Source organism: Cervus elaphus, chromosome 3 (genome assembly GCF_910594005.1).
Source record: "Cervus elaphus chromosome 3, mCerEla1.1, whole genome shotgun sequence".
In the NCBI taxonomy this organism is placed as follows: Eukaryota; Metazoa; Chordata; class Mammalia; order Artiodactyla; family Cervidae; genus Cervus; species Cervus elaphus.
In genome coordinates, this window is record NC_057817.1 from 39,910,117 (window position 1) to 39,936,401 (window position 26,285).

At 36.4% G+C, this 26,285-nt stretch overlaps 1 protein-coding gene and 1 long non-coding RNA gene across 3 annotated transcripts in view; one reads left to right on the forward strand and one right to left on the reverse strand.

Moving 5' to 3' along the window:
• SLC2A13 (solute carrier family 2 member 13) overlaps positions 1-26,285 on the forward strand; it is a 487,541-nt gene that overhangs the window by 41,706 nt on the left and 419,550 nt on the right. The window lies entirely within an intron of this gene.
• On the reverse strand, positions 1,477-25,842 carry LOC122683278. The gene is made up of 3 exons (XR_006337668.1): positions 25,686-25,842; positions 24,095-24,099; positions 1,477-1,605 (listed from the first exon to the last, which is right to left on the reverse strand). It is a non-coding gene; the product is annotated as an uncharacterized LOC122683278 (long non-coding RNA).

Genomic DNA, 26,285 nt, shown 5'->3' on the forward strand with positions numbered 1-26,285 from the left:
GGGAAAGGGGTCTTTGGACTCCAGAGTCTGTGAGCAAATTGCTGTTACTTTTCTCTCTAGTTTCTCTTGCTACTTTGCCCAAGGGCTGTTCTAAATATGTGGAACGTTATGTTAGTATAAAAGAGTAAACTTCCGAGAGAAATCTTGAACTTCTAGACTATAGATTGTGAAGAAGGGACCCTGGGAGCGAGAGAGTGTTAGGTAAATTTTGGAGAAGACAGAGCTGAAAAGGGGAGCTCGTTCTTTGTGTGTAAATCCATACAAGTCCCAAGTTCACCCCTAAACTGCATATGCATGGATCAGTTATGCCCAAAGGGGCATGACAAAGGTTACTGAACTTTGGTGTAAACTACCATTCAAGTCCCAGACTGTTGACTAAATAATCCCAATAACATCAGCTGTTGAAAACTGATTTAACATTGAACCATTTCCTGCAGAAGGCAGGACAGAATTTGTATTGACTACTTCCCTGGTAGCTCAGAGGTTAAAGAGTCTGCCTGCAATGCAGGAGACCCGGGTTCGATTCCTGAGTCGGGAAGATCCCCTGGAGAACGAAATGGCAACCTACTCCAGTACTCTTGCCTGGAGAATCCCATGGAGGGAGGAGCCTGGTGGACTACAGTCCATGGAGTCACAGAGTCTGACACGACTGAACGACTTCACTTCACTTCACTCAAACAAACAAACAAAGTGATCAGCATTTGCAAAAGGATTTTATCAGTATCCAGACTCACAACATACTATTCAGTATATCTGGAATATAATCCAAAATTACTCTCAAAGAAACCTGGGAGCTCTGACCAATTCTCAAAGGAAAAATTAACAGATGCTGATTGCAAGATAATCCAGAAGATGGGTTTGATCAGGCAAAGAATTTAAAACAGCATTTATAACCATAATCCAAGAGATAAACATGAATACTCTTAAATGGAAAGATAGATGTTCTCAGCAAAAACAAATGAAAAGTCTAAAAAGAACCACATGAGTATTTTATAACTGAAAGTTAACACTATCTGAAATTTAAAAAAGCAAAAAAAAAAAAAAAAAACAAAAAACTTTGCATAGATGTTTTAGCAGAAGGGAGAAAATAGATCCGTAGAAATTACTCAAATAATAGACATTATCCAAAAAAGAAAAAAAAAAGATTTTAATTAACTAATCCTAAGAGACCTACGGGACAATATTAGAGGTTCTAAAATTTATGACATCAAAATCCCAGAAGGAGAGGAAAAAAAGTTGGGTTCAGTAAAAAAGGAAAAGGTAATAGCTGAAAGCTTCTTAGATTTGATGAAAGGGATAAACTTCTAGCTCTTCATGGATCATTACCTTGTCACGGCAAAGGAGCTTGTGTAACTCAGTGAAGTGGGGCCACCCAAGACACACAGGTCATAGTGAAATGTTCTAACAAAATGTGGTCTGATGGAAGAGAGAATGGCAAACTGCTCCAGTATTCTGGCTGTGATAACCCCATGAACTGTATAAAAAGCAAAAAGATATGACACCAAAGATGAGCCCCCCAGGTTGGAAAGTGTCCAGCACGCTACTGGGGAAGAGCAGAAGACAGTTACTAACAGCTCCAGAAGGAATGAGGTGGCTGAGCCAAAGCTGAAACGATGCTCAGTTGTGGCTGTGTCTGCTGATGAAAGTGAAATCTGATGCTGTGAAGAACAGTATTGCATAGGAACCTGGAATGATAGGTCCATGAATCAAGGTAAATTGAATGTGGTCAAGCAGGAGATGGCAAGAGTGAACATCAACATCTTAGGAATCAGTGAACTAAACTGGACAGGAATGGGCAATTTTAATTCAGATGACCATTGTACCTACTGCTGTGGACAAGAATCCCTTAGAAGAAATGGTGGAGTACCCTTCATAATCAACAAAAGAGTCCAAAATGCAGCACTTGGGGGCAATCTCAAAAACAACAGAATGATCTCTGTTCGATGCCAAGGCAAACCATTCAGTATCACAGTAATCCAAGTCTATGCCCCAAACACTAATGCCTAAGAAACTGAAGTTGAATGGTTCTATGAAGACCTATAAGACCTTCTAGAACTAACACCAAAAAAAGATGTCCTGTTCATCATAGGGGGTTGGGATGCAAAAGTAGGAAGTCAAGAGATACCTGGAGTAACAGGCAAGTTTGGCCTTGGAGTACAAAATGAAGCAGGGCAAAGAGCACAGAATTCTGCCAAGAAAATGCACTGGTCATAGCAAACACCCTTTCTCAACAACACAAGGGACAACTTTACACATGGATATTGACCATTTATTTCACCAGTGGTCAATACTGAAATCAGATTGAAGTACTCATATATACACGACCATAACATGTTTGAATCTCAGATCCATTAAGGGGATAAATCAGACTCAAAGACTACATATTGGATAATAACATTTATTTGACATTGTAGAGAAGGGAAAATTACAGGGATGTCAAACCCTGAGTCACCAGGTGTGGGGCTGCTGTTCAACTGCAAATAGACAGCACAAAGGAAAGCTTTATGACGGTGGAAATCCTCATCTTAATGGTGGTGGTGGTTACATTACTGTGTATTTATCAAAATTCAAAGAACTGTATACTAAATGGGGCAAATGTTATATAAATTTAAAAGTAGTTTTTCTTCCCTTTTATACAAATGAGGGAATTTAAATTTAGAGATGTTCAAGAAAGTTTTAAACTAATAAGTGGTAGTTGCTGCTGCTGCTGCTAAGTCGCTTCAGTCGTGTCCAACTCTGTGCGACCCCATAGTCGGCAGCCCATCAGGCTCCCCCGTCCCTGGGATTCTCCAGGCAAGAACACTGAAGTGGGTTGCCATTGCCTTCTCTGATAAGTGGTAGAGAGAGCCCTTATTTCTTTTCTCCTAACTATGGATTTTTTTATTCTCAGCAGTATGATTTATTAGACTGGATAGTTCTTTGTTGTAAGGAGCTATCTTGAGCATCACTATCTGTGACTTATACATATATGTAACTAGAAGGTGGTCTGTATTATAGTTGGTGATATTTAAATATTCATTTTCCATTTATTTCCAGTCTGGAGGGAAATCTACCAAGTCAAGTACTCTTTCACTTGAATACTTGATTGAGAAGATTGACATTTAAGGAGAGATACAGGATAACTGTTCAATAGGACCTCATTGGATGGTTTAACTTTACTGGGGTGACTAATGTCCAGGTGATGGCTCTCAATTTTCAAGTCTATAAATTTGATTTTTCTCCCAGTTCTTATTGGGAGTTTGAAAGCAACAGTTCTTCATTGCTTGGCCTTCTTTATGGTCCAACCCTCATGTCTCTACATAACCACTGGAAAAACCATGGCTTGAAAGTGATGTCTTTGCTTTTTAATGTGCTATCTAGGTTTGTTATAGCTTTCCTTCCAAGGAGCAAGTGTCTTAATTTCATGGCTGCAGTCACTGTCTGCTGAGATTTCAGAGCCCAAGAAAAGAAAGTATGTTACTGCTTCCACTTTTCCCCCTACTATTTGCCATGAAGTGATGGGACCAAATGCCGTGATCTTAGTTTTTTGGATGTTGAGTTTTAAGCCAACTTTTTCACTCTCCTCCTTCACTTTCATCAAGAGGCTTTTTAGTTCCTCTTCACTTTCTGCCATTAGAGTGGGGTCATCTGCATATCTGAAGTTGTTGATATTTCTCCTGCAGTCTTGATTCCAACTTGTGATTGGTCCAGACTGGCATTTTGCATGATGTACTCTGAATATAAGTTAAATAAGCAAGGTGACAGTATACAGCCTTGATATACTCCTTTCCCAATTTGGAACCAGTTCGTTGTTCCATGTTCAGTTCTAACTGTTGCTTCTTGACCTGCATACAGGTTTTTTAGGAGACAGTAAGGTAGTCTGGTATTATAGTTGGTAATATTTAAATATTCATTTTCCATTTACTTCCAATCTGGAAGGAGATCTACCAAGTCAAGTACTCTTCCACTGCTTTTTTTTTTTCAGGGAATTCTTTAACCTTTCAATGCCAGAAACACATGGACAAGTCTTCCACTTTGGCATCTTTTTCTCATCCTAGATTTCATGCAGACCAATTGGCATTCTGTTAATATACTTGTTGTTCAAATTAATAATAATATGACTGATTAGTTTACATCAGATTCCATTCATGCCTTTCTGAGGGCACCTTATCGCCTTGATTTATAATAGCTTTGGTGTTAGAAAACCTTCAATAAAGAATGTGTTTATAAACCTTGTCTTAGAGAAGGAAGCCATAATAATAATAGCTCTTGTATAATGATTACAAATGGCTCTCTTAAACTGATTACACTTAAGTAATAATGAGCTTTATAAAATTAGTGGTGCACAATAATGATTTAATATGAAACTGTTGATGAAATTCAAGATTTAAAAAATTATAGCAAGTAAAGAACATGTGAATGATGCCTTCTTTGAAAAAAAAAGTTTAAATGGCACATGATTAGGAGATTTGAAAACACGAGCTGTTTGCTAAGTGGTTAAGAAACTATTGAAAAAAACTACTTTCTATTGAAGATAGGCACCATTCTTTCCTCTTCTCACCACAGTTCATGTATAATTATTATATTCTACATTTCCATTGTAGCAAGATAGCATCTCTAGACACTGTTTTTTAAAAAAATTGAAGTATTTTTGATATACAGTGTTGTGTTTTAGGTGTAGCAAAGTGATTCAGTTATTCATATATGTGTATGTATGTGTATATATTTATATATGTATGTATGTGTATATATATTCTTTTTCAGGTTCTTTTCCCTTGTAGATTATTACAAATATTGAGTATAGTTCTCTGTGCTGTATGGTAGCTCCTTGTTGGTTATTTATTTCATACATGGTAGTGTGTATATGTTAATCTCAAAGTCCTAATTTGTTCCCCCTCACCCGCTAAGTTTCACCTTGGGTAACCATAAGCTTGTGTTCTCTGTCTGTGGCTCTATTTCTGTCTTGTAAAGAAGCTCAATTGTATCATTTTTTAAAAAGATTCCACATATAAGTGCTATCATATGATATTTGTCTTTATGTGTCTGGCTTACTTCACTTAGTATGATAATCTCTAGATTAATCTATGTTACTACAAATGGCATTATTTCATTGTTTTTATGGCCGAGCAATATTCCATTGTTTATTTATACCATATCTTCATTATCCATTCATCTGTAGATGGCAATTTAGATTGCCTCCAAGTCTTGGCTATTGTAAATAGTGCTACAGTGAACACTGGGGTGAATGTATCTTTTCAAATTGTAATTTTTTCCAAATGTATGCTCAGGAGTGGGGCCCACAGATCATATGGTAACTCTATTTTTAGTTTTTTAAGGAGCCTCCATACTGTTCTCTAAAGTGGCTGTACCAATTTACATTTCTACCAATAGTGTAGGAGGGTTCCTTTTTCTCCATACCCTCTCTAGCATTCACTGTTTGTAGATTATTTGGTGATGGCCGTTCTGATCATATGAGATGATATCTTGTAGTTTTGGCCTTTCTCTGATAATCAGAAATGTTGAGCAATTTTTTTGTGTGCTTGTTGGCCATCTGTATGTCATTTTTGAATAAATTTCTATTTAGATCTTCTTCCCATTTTTTGTTTTAGTTTTTAAATATATTGAGCTGTATGAGCTGTTTATATTTTAGAAATTAATTCATTGTTGATAGCATTTTTTGCAAATATGTTCTCCAAGTTCCTGGGTTGTCTTTTCTTTTCTTTTTTTTTAAAATGGTTTCCTTTGCTGTGCAAATTCCTTTTGAATTTAATTTGGTCCCATTTATTTATTTTTGTTTTTATCTTCGTTACTCTGGGAGATGGTGCCCAAAAGGTAGTGCTACTGTTTAGGTCAGAGAATGTTCTTTAATCCATATTGAGTTTATTTTTGTGTATGGTGTTAGAGAATATTCTACTGTCATTTTTTTATATGTAGCTCTCCTGTTTTCCCAGCATCACTTATTGAAGAGACTATCTTTTTTTCTCTTATCTATTCTTGCCTCTTTTGCCATAGATTAATTGGCCGTAGGTTTGTGGGTTTATTTCTGGGCTTTCTATCCTGTTCCATTGATCTGTATTTCTGTTTTTATGCTAGGGCCGTGATATTTTGATTTCTGTAGCTGTGTAGTGTAGCCTGAAGTCAGGAAGCACGATTCCTTCAGCTTTATTTTTCTTCCTCGAGATTGCTTTTGCTATTCGGAGTCTTTCGTGTTTCCATGCAAATTTTAAAATTACTTGTTCTAGTTCTGTGAAAAATGCTGTTGATAATTTAATAGCAATGGACATTGACTCTGTAGATTACCTTGGGTAGTATAGTCACTTTAACAGTATCAATTCTTGAAGCCCAAGACCATGATATATCTTTACATCTGTTTGTGTCATCTTCATTTCCCATGATCAGTATCTTACAGTTTTTGGAGTATAGGTCTTTTGCCTCCTTCAGTTCAGTTCAGTTCAGTCACTCAGTCATGTCTGACTCTTTGCAGCTCCATGAACCACAGCCAGGCCTCCCTGTCCATCACCAACTCCCGAAGTTTACCCAAACTCATGTCCATTGAGTCGGTGATGCCATCCAACCATCTCATCCTCTGTCATCTCCTTCTGCTCCTGCCCTCAATCTTTCCCAGCATCAGGGTCTTTTCCAATGAGTCAGCTCTTCACATCAGGTGGCCAAAGTATTGGGGTTTCAGCTTCAACATCAGTCCTTCCAATGAACACCCAGGACTGATCTCCTTTAGGATGAACTGGTTGGATCTCCTTGCAGTCCAAGGGACTCTCAAGAGTCTTCACCAACACCACAGTTCAAAAGCATCAGTTCGTCGGCGCTCAGCTTTCTTTATAGTCCAACTCTCACATCCATACATGACTACTGGGAAAACCATAACCTTGACTAGATGGACCTTTGTTGACAAAGTAATGTCTCTGCTTTTTAATATACTCTCTAGGTTGGTCATAGCTTTCTTCCAAGGAGTAAGCGTCTTTTAATTTCATGGCTGCAATCACCATCTGCAGTGATTTTGGAGCCCCCCAAAATAAAGTCAGCCACTGTTTCCACTGTTTCTCCGCCATGGGACCAGATGCCATGATCTTAGTTTTCTGAATGTTAAGCTTTAAGCCAACTTTTTCACTCTCCTTTTTCACATTCATCAAGAGGCTCTTTAGTTCTCCTTTGCCTCCTTGGGTAGGTTTTATTTGTAGGGATTGAAAAAAAAAATGATACAATGGTCAGTGGGATTGTTTCCTTAATTTTTCTTTCTGATCTTTTCTTATTAATGTATAGAAAAATTTCTGCATACTAATTTTGTATCCTGCAACTTTACTGAATTCATTAATGAGCTCACTTTCTGGTAGTCTCTTTAGGATTTTTTATGTATAGTATCATGTCACCTGCACACAGAATTTTACATCTTCTTTTCCAATTTTGATTTCTTTTTTCTCTGACTTGTTTCTTCATATTGTTTGACATATATATATATATATATATGTGCAAAATCTATATCATTGACAAAATTAATAGTTCATCTTATTGAAGGTTTATAAAAGAGAATTATCTTTATTACTAAATACCATAAAAATTACTCAGAAACATTAAATGAATAATATATAATTTCTTTCATTAATTTGTATGCACTTTTCTGAATATAATATTTCTGTGAGTGGATACCATAAAGACTTGGAGATCGTAGATAAATGTATTTTTCTCCGTTTCCTGTCTCTCTCTTCCCTTCAGCAGATGTAGTACTGTGCTGTGCTATGCTTAGTCCCTCGGTCTTTTCTGACTCTGTGCGACCCCATGGACGGTAGCCTGCCAGGCTCCTCTGTCCATGGGAATTCTCCAGGCACCAATCCTGGAGTGGGGTGCTATTTTCTACTCCAGGGGATCTTCCCAACCCAATGATCAAACCCGCGTCTCTTGCATCTCCCGTATTGACAAGTGAATCCTTTACCGTTGTGCCACCTGGGAAGCCAGTGGTCACGTATGGATGAGGTGTAAGTGGCAGAGGTGTAAATTGAATATTGTCTGTTAGGGAAATCCATATACTTGGCTCTCTCCATATACGACTCTGTGATTTGCTTTAATAGCTAAGTTGAATTAATTTCCATAGGAATATTAAAATTAAGTCTTAAGGATTGTTAAGTCTCATGATTCTAGAAGAAAAGAAGCTTTTTAAAATTCAACTTAAGGAGTTAGCTTTTCATAATTATGCAATTGTGATATAATCGTTCATTAAGATGTAATAATTTTCTTTACATTAAGTTACCTCTTTTTTACTTCAAGCCTAGAAGTTTGATGAAAATGCCTGGCAAATCCAGTAATCTTTGCCTCCTATGAATTTAAGAGTGTTTCTTATTGTTAGTATTCATTTCACACCTACTATTATGCATTATTATTAATTGTATGTTTTGTATCTCAAGCTATATTACAGGTCTCTTTATTTAGGCATTTTATAGTATGTATTTGATATTTTCTGAATGAGTGATTATCATTGCTCACTAATATCTTTTGTTTTGAAAACATGTGGGTCATCTTCTCACAGTGAATGTTCATTAGGTAGAGTTTGAAGGGGCTGAAAGCCTTTTCTATTCTGTCATTTCCTAAAAGAGTGCATATTATTTCCTTGACTAGATCTCATATAATATTCACTTTTCCATTACAGTAGTTATATTGTAGTTAAGCGAGTTTGGAAGAAATGCCAATGGGTTTGTTTTATGGCTGACTTTGGAGCCATTACCTGAATATTATACTCAGTACAGCTTGTTTTTACAGTCACTGCTTTAAATATTATGACATACAAGCCTAAAACTTTCTGGCCAGACCTCTTTACCTGGAGGCTTATTCAAAGGACTCAAAATTATTTAATAAATAATCTTAAATGTCTGCATTTAGTTACATCCATTATATGGCTCCTTTTAATTTGTGTGTATGTGTATGTGTGTACATGTGTGTGCTATCTTAAATTGTTTTCAATGTGTAAATTTCTTAAAACATTTTGAAAAGTGGGGCAAGTGTAAATATTTTTAGAGACACTGTTGGGCTACATGAGCATGAATATTCAGATCAGATGGTCTTGCCATTTACTGGCTGTGTGACCTTGGGTGTTTTGTTTACTTCATTCAGGCTTCTGATTCTTTAGTTAGTTCCATTATAGAGCTAACAATGCTTATTCCAGAGTACAGTTGCGAGAATTAAAATGAAAGCATATATATAAAACCAGGCTCATAGTAGATGTTCAAGAAATCATTATTAATCATCTCCTGATTTACGTCACCTTCACTGTGGTTAAATTTTGTAGTATACTATCACAATTAAATATTCCTATCCTCTTAAAATAATTTGGCTGTTTAGGTCACTTCAGATTGCAATGGAGAAGTTAGAAGGTGTCTATGCCATATAGAATTTTAGCGGGCTTCCCTGGTAGCTCAGAGGGTAAAGCATCTGCCTGCAATGTGGGAGACCTGGGTTCAATCCCTGGGTCAGGAAGATCCCCTGGAGAAGAAAATGGCAACCCATCTCTAGTACTCTTACCTGGAAAATTCCATGGATGGAGGAGCCTGGTAGGCTGCAATCCATGGGATCGCAGAGTTGGACACAAGTGAGCAACTTCACTTCTTCAGTAGATAGCAATATTTTTTAAATAATTAGGTTTTGAGTGGTAGCAGAGAGATCTAACTGTGTTAATAAAATAGCCAGAAGAATCTATAGTTATTGTATAACCTCAGCACTTTATTTTCATGATGACAATCCTGGTTATGTTGCCTACTATGGCTGGAGTTTCTTTCCTTTTTTCTTTCTGGTCTCACTTAAATATTAGTTCTCCACTTACTCATTTTTTTTGAGCTAGACTTTATACTTTTTAAGATTGAGCGTTATGATATCATGGTATCATCAGTGATGGTATACACTGAAAATAAACCACTGAGGTTATACAATAATTATAGATTCTTCTGACTATTTTTATCAACATGGTTAGATCTCTCAGCTACTACTCAAAACCTGGTTATTTAAAAAATGCTGTTAGATATCTACTAGGATTCTATAAAAATTCTATATGGCATAGACATCTAACTTCTCCATTGCAACCTGAAGTGACCTAAACAGCTAAATTATTTTAAAAGGATAGGAATTATACTATAAATAAAATGGGCTTCCCTTGTGGCTCAGTTGGTAAAGAATCAGCCTGCAATGTGGGAGACCTAGGTTCGATTCCTGGGTCGGGAAGTTCCCCAGGAGAAGGGGAAGGTTACGTACTCCAGTATTCTGGCCTGGAGTCACAAAGAGTCAGACACCACTGATAGACTTTCACTCATAAATAAAATAGTATTACATTGCACATAAAAAGGAGGGGATTGTTTTGTCTAATTATAAAGATATCAGTGTTTAAGTTTTTAGGGAAAAAGTATTTTTCTTTGAAATAATTTTTACATTCAAGTTTCATGAATTTTGATTTACTAAATTAACCATCAAAGTACAGATTTTTGAAGGGTTTCTAATAATATGACAGTGATTCATCATGATTTCTCCTATTGCTTCTCACTACTAACACTTTAGTATTTTACAGTAGCATCAAATAGCATCTTTATAGAATATTAATGGTCTCGATTAAATATTCTGTTGTATTTGTTGTGATGGAAACAGTATACTGATATACTGTTATGAGTTATAACAAACTTGTAATGGATTCCATTTTGGTAATTTTAATAAGCAGAAAGCTGTAGGACACTCAATTGGATTGAGATTCTCTTGATCATGAAAAGAAATTCTTTGTGCTGTGGGAGTCTGTTAGCTTTTTTTAGAACCATTGTCATATATATTCTTTCCTTCCTTCTTTCATCAATAAATAATTACTTCACCCTAGATATTTTCATTTAAGTTGAAATGGAAGAAAATTGCATTTATTATTTGTTTTTTAAACGTTAAAAATTTAAGACCACTCAATTATAAGAAATGGACTTGATACTGAATTATATTTATAACGGATACTGAAGGTTTTTTTTAAACAAAGACCACAAGAGTAAAATAACCCAGTGTTTGACATGCATTGCATAAATACTCAATGCTTAGTTTTATCAAAAGGAATAAAAAACAGCTCATGAAATTAGAGTCATTATTTTTATGAGTTAAGTTGAATAAAACAATATGCAGTTAAGTCAATAACATTTTTGGAGTTGCACACCTTATTTAATCTATCCTCTTTGATTTTCTGATTGGAATCATTTCTCCAGTTGTAAATAGCCCAGGCTTAGTAGTCCAAGTGAATGTGTGTGGCTATTGTCATTTCTTAGCTTTGGCATTTCTACAATTAGTATGGAAGTTGCTGGCAAGCTTCTGGGTGAATGTTTTGATGTACTGACTTAGAAGTGGAAGAATAAAACCCTTTTCACAGCTGCTGTGTGATTCTGAACCGAGACACAGAAGCTGTTTTTCTTTTTTTTTTCCAGTTTTATACTAATTTAGGTATATAGACATCATGCTTCAAATGAATTGTTGGCCAGGATAATTCCTTTTTCTATTGTTTATCTAAGGGAGAGCAAATTTGGGTTTCAAGTAAATATTGGGACGGTTTGCTTGTGAAAGTTCCAGAGAGTACTCCTGGAACTGAATTTTCTCTCTTCTGGCTTTTGCCTTTAAAAATTGAGATGTTACAAATTGTGGAACAATCTATAATCTACAAAATTAACTGAGAGATTTTTTTAGTGATTGAAATGTATAGATTTATCTCATTCATTGAGATAAAATAAAAAGTTATTTAGAGAGATTGATGAAAGGAGGTCTATATAAAAATTGTTAAATAGATACTGGAAAATGGTAATTTTATCTGCATTTAACTAGCTGACTATTGACTTTTTCAGTAAATATCACTTTAAAAATGAGGAACAGTGAGTTTTTACTCTTGCATCAGTCACCAAGTTCTCATAAAGATAGATAAAGCAAGATACATATATAATTCAAGTTTTCAAATGGAAGACTTTTCTCTAACTTTAGTGTCTAATTAGTATAGTGTTACACACAGAGATTTTAGGAAACTTTTCTTACTCAAAATGAATTTGAATGTTTATCTTAAACTCTTTAAATTTTGTTTCCTAAGCTTACTACTTCTTGAAAACATGAAATCCAAAGACATACAGATGGCTATCAAACACATGAAAAGATGCTCAACATCACTCATTATCAGAGAAACGCAAATCAAAACCACAACGAGGTACCATTTCATGCCGGTCAGAATGGCTGCTATCCAAAAGTCTACAAGCAATAAATGCTGGAGAGGGTGTGGAGAAAAGGGAACCCTCTTACACTGTTGGTGGGAATGCAAACTAGTACAGCCATTATGGAGAACAGTGTGGAGATTCCTTACAAAACTGGAAATAGAACTGCCTTATGACCCAGCAATCCCACTCCTGGGCATACACACCGAGGAAACCAGATCTGAAAGAGACACGTGTACCCCAATGTTCATCGCAACACTGTTTACAATAGCCAGGACATGGAAGCAACCTAGATGCCCATCAGCAGATGAATGGATAAGAAAGCTGTGGTACATATACACCATGGAATCTTACTCAGCTATTAACAAGAATACATTTGAATCAGTTCTAATGAGGTGGATGAAACTGGAGCCTGTTATGCAGAGGGAAGTAAACCAGAAAGAAAAACACCAATGCAGTATACTAACGCATATGTATGGAATTTAGAGAGCTGGTAACGATAACCCTATATGTGAGACAGAAAAAGAGACACAGATATATAGAACAGTCTTTTGGACTCTTTGGGAGAAGGCGAGGGTGGGATGATTTGAAAGAATAGCATTGAAACATGTATATTATCTATGGTGAAACAGATCGCCAGTCCAGGTTGGATGCATGAGACAAGTGCTCGGGGCTGGTGCACTGGGATGACCCAGAGGGATGGGATGGGGAGGGAGGCGGGAGGGGGGCCCAGGATGGGGAACACATGTATACCCATGGCTGATTCATGTCAATCAATGGCAAAAACCACTACTATATTGTAAAGTAATTAGCCTCCAAATAAAATAAATTATATAAAAAGAAAACATGGAAACACAGTGTAATTTTTTCCTAGGACTATAAAAGATTACAGTAAAGTTTAGGTTCAGTTTAGCCATTAGTTTTTATTCTAAACTTACTCCTAAAATAGTTTAGAGTTAACTTTTTAATTTTGTTTTTATTTACAAATGCCTTTTTCTCATTTTTCTGAAAAATCTTCAAATATGTAAAATAAAGCATGCTTTTTCCTTTCTGTTTTTTGTACCAATATTCAGTATTTTTTTATTTATATGATCACTGTATTTATAAGCTGTGGATCTTTTGCTTTCTCTTTCTGATACTACAAAAGTAAGAAACCAAATTTAGTGTTTTGTTTGTGGATCTGGTGGATCTTTAGTAATCTCAATTTCTGGTCAGGTTGCTACCTTCTTGTATTAGTTGGGTAAGTTAAACTGAAAATTTGAAGGTCTCATTACAAAACAGTAGCCTCGTTATAAACTTTATAGGTTTGCTCTTTGGAATGTATTTCTTTAACTCAGCTCGTGTTGATACAGTAAAGGTAGGGGTTCAGTTTCACTTATTAACATGTGGATGGCCAGTAATCTCACCATGATTTGGTCAAAGGTCCATCTTTTCCCCTTCACTTACAGTACCTCCTCTGATTTACAGTAAGTCCCCTACACACGAACCTACATACATGTGTTTGCATGTCCAATCACGTAAGTTAGTTCACGTGCCTGGTGTACATTGTCAGATGTGTGCATCTTCTACATGGACTTGGGCTTTTGTGTACCTTACTGTACAGTATAGTAATATACTATGTTAGTATATAGTATACTGTATTGGTTACTAATTGTTGTATTCTCTCAGCACACTGAAAATACCATTTTACTGTCTCTTAGTTTCCATTGTTGCTGGCAAGAAGTCAGCTGTCATTTAACAAAGAAGTTCTGATGTTAATTAGAAGATTGGAGATGGCCAAATACTGTCATATTTTTTTCTTTCAACTTTGCATTTCCAAAGAAACTAGTTATACATGAGAATTTCCCTTCTCATGTCTCTGATCCCCTCCCATAAGTATGAAGAAAAACACAGGCTTAAAGTTGAGACATAACTGAAGAAAAGAAACTTCAGGACTTGGGGGATCTTTTCCAAGACAAATGTTAATAAAAGGAAGTTTTTAATTCTTTTGCATTTAAAGTTACTTATATAAAAGTTTCCATCAAATTGAAATTAGTCGTTTGAAATTGGATTTAAATGATATGTAGCTATATGTCTCTTTTTTGGTCATCTACTCAGTCATCCTTCTACATCTGTCCCTTGTCTCTCTCTATCATATGTCTTTCTACCTACTCTGCCTTCTCTTGAAGGGGGTTGACTTTAAATAAATATTAGCCCACTGAAATATGGTATTGACATGTTTATAGATAAGGGATTTTGCAAAATGCAGTTGAAAAAGGCTAAGAATGAGCTAGGTATTTTTACTATTAAATTATTCGAGTGAAACGTGAGTAGCAGCAGGGGTAAAAGTCATCTTACCTTATCTTTTGATCTTTTGTCAGGGAATTGGAGATCAGCACTTCTTTTCTGGCTGTGTTGGTGTCACAAAGCTGCTAGAATAGAAATAAGACAATTTCAGAGTTGACGCCACATAACTTGTATCAAACTGTGTTTGACTACTGAGTCAGAGCTGCCATTAGTTGTACAAGTAGAGTGGAAAGATGTTTATAAGCCATGGAAAGTAATATGGGATTAATTTAAATGAACCTTTTTCTAAAGCTAGCTATTTTCATAGTCTTCTAGCTTGTCATTATTTGTCATATCACTTGGAGTCTTAACAATGTTAGTCTGGTGTCTTGCTTATCGCCTTTTATAAATGTTAAGGATTCATCTACTCTCTTTAGACCCTACAAGAAAAAAAAGCATTGCAAAACATTGATATATGTTTCGCTGTGACTGGCTCCTACAATTTCAGAGAACCAGCCTAATGATACCAGAGTTATGTGTATATTCCTTATATACTAAAGAACAAAACATAAAGTTGGTTATAAAAATAATCTTGACTCTATGCCAGACAGAACGTAAGGATCTTCCCTCTCCTTCACTCCATTTTCGTTTATCATTAGTGAGATTTAGCTTCCTTATAAGATGATACAGAACTTGAGCTCCTAAAAGCAGACTCTTTGTTTAATGTTAGTGCGGCTCGAATTCTTATCATTGCTCTTTAACAAACTCCCATTTTCTATTTCTTGGACAATAACTGCAAAAAATGTACATGTAGTAGATAATTCCCTATTTTATAGTATTGAAATAACAGGGAGTGAAAGCAAAGTTGGCTATGTTACCCATCAAAATTTAGAAATTTAAGATAGAAACTCCCATGATTACCGTGGATTATCATTGAAGAATCTGAGGAAGTAAGTGTATGTCATTGGAGAGCTTAAAAAAATGTGCTCCTTTCCTCTGCACTTTTATTTGGTTAAGATTTTACCACTTACATTAATTTTTGAGTATAAACAGCATAGGGATTGGAGAAGGAAATGGCAACCCACTCCAGTCTTCTTACCTGGAGAATCCCAGGGACGGGGGAGCCTGATGGGTTGCCGTCTACAGGGTCGCACAGAGTCAGACACGACTGAAGCGACTTAGCAGCAGCAGCATAGGGATATACATATGATCTAGATAGATAATATTAGAAGAGGTTGGGAAAGATAATATCTCTTGGTGGGTGGCTTATGTGATTTTTACTACTTAAAAAAATTTTTTTTCCATTTATTTTTATTAGTTCATTCAGGCTACTTTTTAGAGACACAGGAAATCATTAATAGAGATCGTGGGTAATAAAGATGGACATTATATTGCTCTATGAATCTATGCCTGATTGAACAATTTTTTTTTAAAGCAGAAATTTTAGTTTAATAATTACTCAAGCTTAGTGTTCTAACCAGATAAAATGTTTAGCAATTGTTACCAAGTTCTGGCACAGGAAAAGGACAGTTAATGCTTTGAAGTGGTTATCAGACAAGCTCCATAATTCTTTCTATGTAGCTGAATAAACGTGTTGCTTAGAACTGGTGACAGAGATGAGTCATAGAATAGTTAAGTGAGCACTCAGCGGCATACTTATTCAGGTATATTTCTGTAGTCCAAACTAAGTGAAGGTCAGATCTCCTGAGCTGCCATTGTTGTTGTTGAGTTGCTAAGTTATGTCTGACTCTTTATGACCCCATGGACTGCAGCATGCCAGGCTTCCCTGTCCTTCACTGTCTGCCAGGGTTTGCTCAAATTCATGTCCGTTGAGTTGGTGATGCTATCTAACCATCTCATCCTCTGCCTCCCTCTTCTCGTTTTGCCTTCAATCCCAGCATAAGAGTCTTTTCTAATGAGTTGGCGCTTCGCATCAGGTGGCCAAAGGATTGGAGCTTCAGCTTCAGTCCTTCCAAGAATATTCAAGGTTGATTTCCTTTATAATTGACTAGTTTGATCTCCTTGTAGTCCAAGGGACTCTCAAGGGACTTCTCTAGTACCACAATTCAAAAGCATCATTTCTTTGGCGCTCAGCCTTCTTTATGGTCCAACTCTCACATCCGTTCATGACTACTGGAAAAACTGTAGCTTTGACTACATGGACCTTTGTTGGCAAAGTTGTATCTCTGCTTTTTAATATGCTGTTTAGGTTTGTCATAGCTTTCCTTCCAGGGAGCAAGTATCTTTGAATTTCCTGGTTTCAGTCACCATCAGCAGTGATTTGGAAACTCAAGAAAATAAAATATGTCACTGCTTCCACTTCCCCCGCCCTGCTATTTGCCATGAAGTGATGGGACAGATCTTAGTTTTCTGAATGTTGAGTTTTAAGCCAGCTCTTTCACTCTCCTCTTTCACCCTTACTGACGCTGTTACAGTTCCTCTTCATTTTCTGCCGTTAGAGTGATATCGTCTTCATTTCTGAGGTTGTTGATATTTCTCCCCGCAGTCTTGATTCCAGCCTATGATTCATCCAGCCCAGCATTTTGCATAATGTACTCTGCATATAAGTTAAATAAACAGAGTGACAATATACAGCCTTGTCTTACTCCTTTCCCAATTTTGAACCAGTCAGTTGTTCCATATAAGGTTCTAGTTGTCGCTTCTTGACCTGCATACACGTGTCTCAGGAGACAGGTAAAGTGGTCTGGTATTTCCATCTCTAAAGGTTTTGCTGTTGTTAATTTCAGAGTTAGTTTAGAAATTGTTTCAAAATTAGTAAATTGGTGATTTATTTTCTGAAATAGTTCTTGTTCAACAATGTCTTTCACATGCTTACTCCTGAAAGACTAGCCAGAATATACTTTGATCACAACATTTTCTCCTTAAATTTTGCACTTGTTTCTATATGGTATTTTATGTTTTATATTTTACTATTTTGTCTGTAAGCTTTTTTTTTTTTCCTTCTGCTTCTCCATAAGAAAGGACTCCCCTGGTGGCTCAACGGTAAAAGAATCCGCTTGCATTGCGGGAGATAGAGGTTCAACCTTTGGGTTGGGAAGATAGCCTGGCGAAAGAAATGTCAAGCTACTCCAGTATTCTTGCCTGGGAAACCCATGGATCGAGGAGCCTGGCAGGCTACAGTCTGTGGGGCAATGAAAGAGTCAGGCGCGACTTAGTGACTAAACACCAACAATAGATCCATAAGAAAAGTCATCAATTTTAGTTAATCTTGCAAATAGAACATAGGTGGCTGTTATTACCTACCCCTGGGCTGATTTAGTTTTTTATAATTGTTTCTTTTTCAGAAATATCTTTTATCATTTTAATTTCCTTTTAAATGGAGTTATATAATTGACTTTATAACTCAGATACAATTAATATCAAGAGTACAACATAATTATTTTATGTTTATAGATACTGCAACAATTCACCACAATAAGTTTAATTAACATCCATTACCATACATAGACACAAAATTGTTTTCCCTTGTGATGAGAACTTTTAATATTTAGTATGTAAGCAACTTTCAATTATATGATAAAATATTGTCTAGTCACCATGCTGTCCATTATATTCCCATGACTTATTTATTTTCTGTAAGTTCTGAAAGTTTGTACCTTTTGATTCCCTTTATCCATTTCTCCCACTCCCAACAGTTGACCCTGGCAATCACGAATCTATTCTCTGTATCTTATGAGCTTGGTGGTGGTTTTTTTTTTTTAACTTTCACATATAAGTGAGATTATATGGTATTTGTTTTAATCTGTTTTAGTATAATGCCATCAAAGTCCATTCATCTTGTCCATTCCATTCTTTTATAGTATATTTCATTTATAAACACACCACATTTTCTTTTCTCAACTGTCCGTGGATTCTTACTGTTGTTTCTGTTTCTTGCCTATTGTAGATAATCCTGCAGTGAACATGTGAAAGCAAAAGTCGCTCAGTTGTGTCTGACTCTATGTGACCCCATGGACTGTAGCCCACCAGGCTCCTTTCTCTGTGGAATTCTCCAGGGCAGAATATTGGAGTGGGTAGCCATTCCCTTCTCCAGAGGCTCTTTCAACCCAGGGTTCGGACCCAGGTCCCTGGCATTGCAGGCAGATTCTGTACCTTCTGAGTTGCTAGTGAACATGGGGATGCATATATCTTTTCCAGTTAGTGTTTTTGGATAAATACCCAGAAGTGGGATTGCCAGATTATACCATAGTTTTATTTCAATATTTTGAAGGACATTCATACTATATTCCATAGTAGTGGCACCAATTTACATTCTTACCAACAGTGCCTTCTTCCCTTTTGTCTATGTACTCACCTCTAGTTGTTCTCTCTTGTCTTTTTTATATTAATAATTTTCCATGCTAACTAGTTTGAGGTGATAGCTCACTGTGGTTTTGATTTGCATTTCCCTGATTCCTTTTCATATTTCTGTTGGCCTTTTGCACGTTTTATTTGGAAAATATTGCTATTCATGTCCTCTGCCCAGTTTTTAATTGGATTGTTTGCTTTTTTGCTATTGAGCTGTGTGAGTTCTTTATATATTTTGGATATTAACCCGTCATATGTATGATTCGCAAATCCCTTCTCCCATTCAGTAGGTTGCCTTTTCATTTTTGTGGATGGTTTCCTTTGCTATGCAAATTTTTTTAGTTTGAAGAAGCTCCATTTATTAATATTTGCTCTTATTAATAATCTTTGCTTTTGGTGTCAGATTAAAAAAATTATTGCCAAGACCAATGGCAAGGTGCATACCACTTATGATGTTTTCTAATAGGTTTTTGGTTTCAGGTCTTACATTCAAGTGTCTAATCTGTTTTGAGTTAAGTTTTGTGTATTGTAAGATAGTGGTCTAGTTTCATTTTTTTTGCATGTTCCTGTCCAGTTTTCCAAACACCATTTATTGAGTGAATTTGTCTTTCCCCTATTGTATATTCTTGACTCCATTCTCATAAATTAATTGACCATACGTGAATAGGTTTATTTCTGCATTCTGTTCTAGTCAGTTGGTTTCCATGTGTCTCTTTTGTATGTCAATACCCTGTTTGGTTACTGGAGCTCTATTACTGTAATAGAGTTTGAAATCAGGGGAGCATGATGCTTCCAGCTTTGTTCTCCTTTCTTAAGATGGAGTCTTCAGTGTTTTCATAGAAATTTAAAGAGTTATTTGTTTTAATTCTGTGAAAAATGGAGGACCTACGCAGGCTACGGTCCATGGAGTCACCAAGAGTCAGAAAGGACTGAGCGACTAACACAAACACAAACCTAATCTAAAAGAAATATTGAAAGGTCATCTTTAAACATAAAAAAAGATTCTATAGTAAAGGGAAAATCACAATTGGAAAGGAAAATATATAAAAGGATTGAAGATCACTTAAATAAGCCAGTACATAGTTTGTATAGTTAAAAAAAAACCAAAAATTTTATAAAAGTCATTGTAAATAAAATCAACAGCAAAAGGATAAACATGAAGATGTAAATAGGGCATTGAAATCACAAAATATGGGAGAGAGGAGTAAAAAATGTAAATTTTTTAGAATGTGTTTGAACTATATGACTATAAGGCTAAAGCAAGTAGATATAGTTTGGGTTAACATAATTGAAAATCATGGTAACACAAATCAGAAACAGAATAGTTACACAAAAAGCAGAAAGGAACTCAACCATAATACAAAAGAAGACCTTCCAGCCACAAAAGGAAAAATATAAAGAAGAAATGAATAAATAACTACAAAATCAACTGAAAACAAGGTTTAAGATGACGATAAATACGTATCTATCAATAATTACTTTAAATGTTAATGTACTAAATGTTCTTATCAAAAGTCATAGAGTTGCAGGTTGAATGAGAAAGCAAGAATCTGTAATGCAAGATAGAGGAGATAACCAAGGATAATGACACAAAGTGATTGAAAGTGAGGGGATGGAAAAACATTTTATGCAAATAGAAACGGTAAGAAAATGAGGGTAGCAATACTCACATCAGAGAAAATAGTCTTTCAAACCAAGTCTATAACAGAAGACAAGGGAATTATATAATGATAAAAGGATTAGTATTGAAAGAGGATATGATACGTGTTAAGATATGTGCACCTAAATATATAGAGCAAATACTGAGAGACATTAAGATAGGAATTGACTATTATAGAATAAGTAGGAAACTTTTTACACTGCTCTCTCATTGATGGAAAGATCTTGTAGACAGAAAATCAGAAAGGCAACAGCCATCCTAGATGACACAGTGGACCATTTGAACTTAATTGATATCTATAGGACATCTGAATAAAACAGAATGCGTTTTTCTTTCAAGCTCACATGGAAAATTTTCTAGGTTAGGCTGTATACTAGGTCACAAAAGAAGTGTCAACATATTTAAGAGGGTAGAACTTACTTCAGGTATCTTTTCTAACCACAATATTATGAAACTAGAAATCAACCACAGGAAGAAAAATGGGAAATAAAGCTATCACATGGAAACTAAACAACTTGCTACTAAAAAAAAAAAAAAAAACAAAAGCCCAGTAGGTCAATGATGAAATCAAAGTGAAAATCAGAAAATGCCTTGAGACAAAAGGCAATAAAAACATAACCCTACAAAAATCTATGGGATGTAGCAAAAGTTAATCTAAGAGGGAAGTTTATAGCAATACAGGCCTTCCTTCAGAAAAAAGAAAATTCTCAAATAAAAAACCTTACCTACCATCTTAAAAAAGAATAAGAACAAAACCCCCAAAGTCAGTAGAAGGAAGGAAGAATAAAGATTAGAGAGGAAATAAGTAAAATAGAGATTAAAATAAATAGAAAAAGATCAATAAAACTGAGAACTGATTTTGAAAGGATAAACAAAATAGACAAACCTTTGACCAGGCTCCCCAAGAAGAAAAGAGAGAGCACCAAAATAAGCAAAATAAGAAATGAAAGAGGAGAGATAACAACCAATACTGCAGAAATATAAAATACAAGAAGAAAATATTTTGAACAGTTACGTCAACAAAATGGAAAACTTAGGTGAAACGGACAAGTTTTTGGAAGCATCCAGCCTGCCATAATTGAGTCAACAAGGAACAGATAATTTGAATAGGCCAATCACTGGAAGTGAAATAGAGTCTATAACAAAATCTCCCTGCAAACAAAATTCCAGGACCGGACAGCTTCAGTGGGAAATCCTATAAAACGTATAAGGAACTTATTCGTATCCTCTTCAAACTACTCAAAAAGATTGAAGAAGAGAGAACACCCCCAAATTCACCTGGTGAAGCCATTAACCTGATCCATTACAAAAAAGAAAAGACTGATATCGCCTTAGGTACCACAGTCAAGTTGGGTTCATTCCTGTGCCAAAAGGATGGTTCAACAGATGGAAATAAATCCATGTGATACAGCACATAGATTGATTATATGATCATCTCAATAAACACATAAAGAGCATTTGGTGAAATTCAACATCCATTACTGATAACTTTCACCAAAGTAGGTATAGCGTGAACATATCTGAACATAATAAAAGCTATTTATGACAAGCCCATAGGCAACATTAATACTTAGTGGTGAAAAGCTGAAAGCCTCCTGATAAATTTAGGAAAAGACAAAGATGCACACTTTCCACTTCTATTTATAGTAGAATTGGAAGTCCTAGCTACAGCAATCAGCCCCCACCCCAAGAAAAGAAAGAAATATAAGATACTCAGTTTGGATGGGAAGAGGTGAAACTGTGACTATTTCCAGATGATATGATGCTCTGCATGTAGAGAACTATAAAGACTCTATACAAAAACTGAAGTAACAAATTAAAAGGTAGCAGGATACGATTATATTTAGAATTCTGTGCATTCCTTTATACTAGCAATACAATATCAGAATGAGTGAGCAAATTAATCCTGTTTAAAATTCCAACAGAAAATATCTAGGAATTTGCTTAACTGAGGAGCTGAAGATTTATATGCTGAAAATTATAAAACATTGTTAAAGGAAACTGAAGATGATTCAAAGAAATAAGATATTTTTGATTGGAGGAATTAATATTGTTAAAATGGCCATGCTATCCAAAGCAATCTACAGTTTTAATGTGATCCCTCTGAAAATACACATAACATTTTTCTCAGAACTGAACAAATAATCCTAAAATTTACATGTAACCACAAATATCCAGAATTGCCAAAGCAGTCCTCAGGAAAAGCACAAAGCAGGAGGCATAACCACGGCTACAGTAATCAAAACAGCATGATATTGGCACAAAAACAGACATATAGATCAGTGAAACAGAATACAGATCACAGAAATAAACCTACATACATACAGTCAATCTACAACAAAGAAGGCAAGAATATACAATGGAGAAGACAGTGTCTTTAGCAAGTGGTGTTGGGAAAGCTGGACAGCTGAGTGAATTAATGAAATTAGAATACTCACACCATATTCAAAAGTAACTCAGAATTGTTCAAAAACCTAAATATAAGACATGCATGTATGCTAAGTCTCTTCAGTTGTATCTGACTCATTGTGAGCCCCACGGACTATAACCTGCCAGGCTCCTCTGTCCTTGGGATTCCCCAGGCAAGAATACTGGAGTGGGCCATGCCCTCCTCCAGGGGATCTTCCCGACCCAGGGATTGAACTGTGTCTCTTAACGTCTCCTGTGTGTTGGGTGGGTTCTTTGCCACTAGCACCACCAGGGAAGACTGTAAATATCATAGATGATACCATAAAACTCCAAAAAGGAAACAGAGACAAAACATTCTGGCACATAAATCGTAGCAGTATTTTCTTGGGCCAGTCTCTGAAAGCAAAATAAATAAAAGCAAAATAAATGGGAACTAATTAAATGAAAAGCTTTTTTTTTTTTTTGCACAGTGAAGGAAACAACAAGACAAACTATGATATTGGAGAAAATATTTGCGAATGATGTGACTGACAAGTGGTTAATATCCAAAATAAACAGCTTCCACAGCTCAATATAAAAAAAGAAACAACCCAATGAATAAATGTGCAGAGGATCTCAATAATAACTTTTTCCAAAGAAAACGTACAAATGGCCAACAGGCACATGAAAAGATTGTCAGCATTGCTAATTATTAGAGAAAGTAAAATCAAAACCACAGTGAGGTATCACCTCACACTGGTCAGAAAGGCTGCCATCAAAATGTCTACAAATAATAAATGCTGGAGATGATGCTTAAAAAAAAAATAGAACCTTTCTACACAGTTGTTGGAATGTAATTTGGTACAGTCATTATGTAGAGCAGTATGAAGTTTCTTTAAAAAAGTAAGAATACAGTTACTGTATTATCCTGTAATCCCACTCCTGGGCATATATTTAAAGAAATCTATAATTCAGAAAGATAGATGAACCCCAGTGTTCATAGCAGCACTATTTATAATAGCCGGTACAAGGAAACAACCCAAGTGACAATCAACAGATGATTGATTTAAGGAGAAGTGATAAATGTCATTGTGTATATACATGCACATACACACGTACACATATATGTAATGGAATATTACTCAGCCATGAAGAATGGGATATTGCCATTTGCAGCAAGATGGATGGACCTAATGAATTTCATACTAATGAAGTAGTTAGAGAAAACAAATAGTATTATCACTTATGTGTACAGTATGAACAAATATACAAATGAATTTATATAGAAAACAAAAACTGTTACGGTTCAGTTGCTCAGTCATGTCTGATTCTTTGCGACCACATGGGCTTCAGCAACCAGGCTTCCCTTTCCTTCCCCATCTCCTGGAGCTTGCTCAAACTCATGTCTGTTGAGTCAATGATACCATCCAACCATCTCATCCTCTGTCGCCCCCTTCTCCTCTTGCCCTCAGTCTTTCCCACTATCAGGGTCTTTTCCAGTGAGTCGGCTTTTTTCATCAGGTGGCCAAAAGGTTGGTGCTTCAGCGTCAGTCCTTCCAGTGAATATTCAGGACTGATTTCCTTTAGGATTGACTGGTTTAATCTTGCTGTCCAAGGGACACTCAAGAGTCTTCTACAGCACCACAATTTGAAAGCATCATTTCTTCAGTGCTCAGCCTTCTTTATGGTCCAACTTCTACATCTGTCCGTAACTACTGGAAAAACCGTAGCTTTGATTATATGGACGTTTGTTGGCAAAGTGATGTTTCTGCTTTTAAGTATGCTGTCTATATTTGTCATAGCTTTTCTTCCAAGGAGCAAGCTTCTTTTAATTTCATGGCTGCAGTCACTGTCCACAGTGACTTTTGGATATCAAGAAAATGAAGTCTGTCACTGTTTCCATTTTTTTCCCATCTATTTGCCATGAAGTGATGGGATTGGATGTCATGATCTTAGTTTTTTGAATGTTGAGTTTTAAGCCAGCTTTTTCACTCTCCTTTTTCACCTTCATCAAGAGGCTTTTTATTTCCTCTTTGCTTTCTGCCATTAGGGTGGTGTCATCTGCATATCTGAGGTAATTGATATTTCTCCTGGCAGTCTTGTTTCCAGAGGACTGGGGAAACAAAACTTCCACAGGACTGGGGAAACAAACTCTTGGAGGACACAAACAAAACTTTGTGCACACCAGGACCCGGGAGAATGGAGCAGTGACCCTACAAGAGGCTGGCCAGACTTGCCTGAGTGTCCGAGTCTCCAGCAGAGGCCTGGGTTGACAGTGGCCTGCCATGGGGTCAGGGCCGCTGGATACAACAGTCCTGGAAGCTGGGACCTGTTGGCATAAGTTCTTCTGAAGGAGGTCAGCATTACCACCATTTCCCCTACCATAGTTTGGCCTGAGGCCAAACTAAAGGGAAGGAACACAACCCCACCCATCAACAGAAAATTGGATTAAAGATTTACTGAGTATGGTCCTGTCCATCAGAGCAAGACCCAGATTCGCCCACAGTCAGTCCCTCCCATTAGGAAGCTTCCATGAGACTCAGCCTTTTTCATCAGAGGACAGACAGTATGAAAACCACAATCACAGAAAACTAAGAAACTGATCACATGGATCACAGCCTTGTCTAATTCAAGGAACTGTGAGCCATGCTGTATAGGTCACCCAAGAAGGATGGGTTATAGTGAAGCATTCTGACAAAATGTGGTCCAGTGGATAAGGGAATTGCAAACAACTTCAGTTTTCTTGCTTTGAGAACCCCATTAACAGTATGAAAAGGCAAAAAGATATGACACTGAAAGATGAACTCTATGTCAGTAGGTGCCCAGTATGCTACTCGAGAACAGTGGAGAAATAGATCTAGAAGAGGCTGAGCCAAGTGAACACAAAGCCCAGTTGAGGATGTGACTGGTGATGGAAGTAACGTCCGATTCTGTAAAGAACATTATTGCATAGGAACCTGGAATGTTATGTCCATGAATCAAGGTGAATTTGAAGTGGTCAAGCAGGAGATGGCAAGAGTGAACACTATCTTAGGAATCAGTGAACCAAGATGGAACGGAATGGGTGAATTTAATTCAAATGACCATTATATCCACTATTGTGGACAAGAATCCCTTAGAAGAAATGGAGTAGCTCTCATAGTCAACAAAAGAGTCCGAAATACGGTACTTGGGTGCAGTCTCAAAAGTGACAGAATAATCTCTGTTCATTTCCAAGGCAAACAATCCAATATCACAGCAATCCAAGTCTGTGCCCCAACTACCAATGCCGAATAAGCTGAAGTTGAATGGATCTATAAAGACCTACTTGACCTTCTAGAACAAAGAACAAAAAAAGATGCCCTTTTCATCATAGGGACTGGAATGCAAGAGTATGAAGTCAAGAGAAACCTGGAGTAATAGGCAAGGTTGGCTTTGGAGTACAAAATGAAGTAGGGCAAAGGCTAACAGAGTTTTGCCAAGAGAACGCACTGGTCATAGCA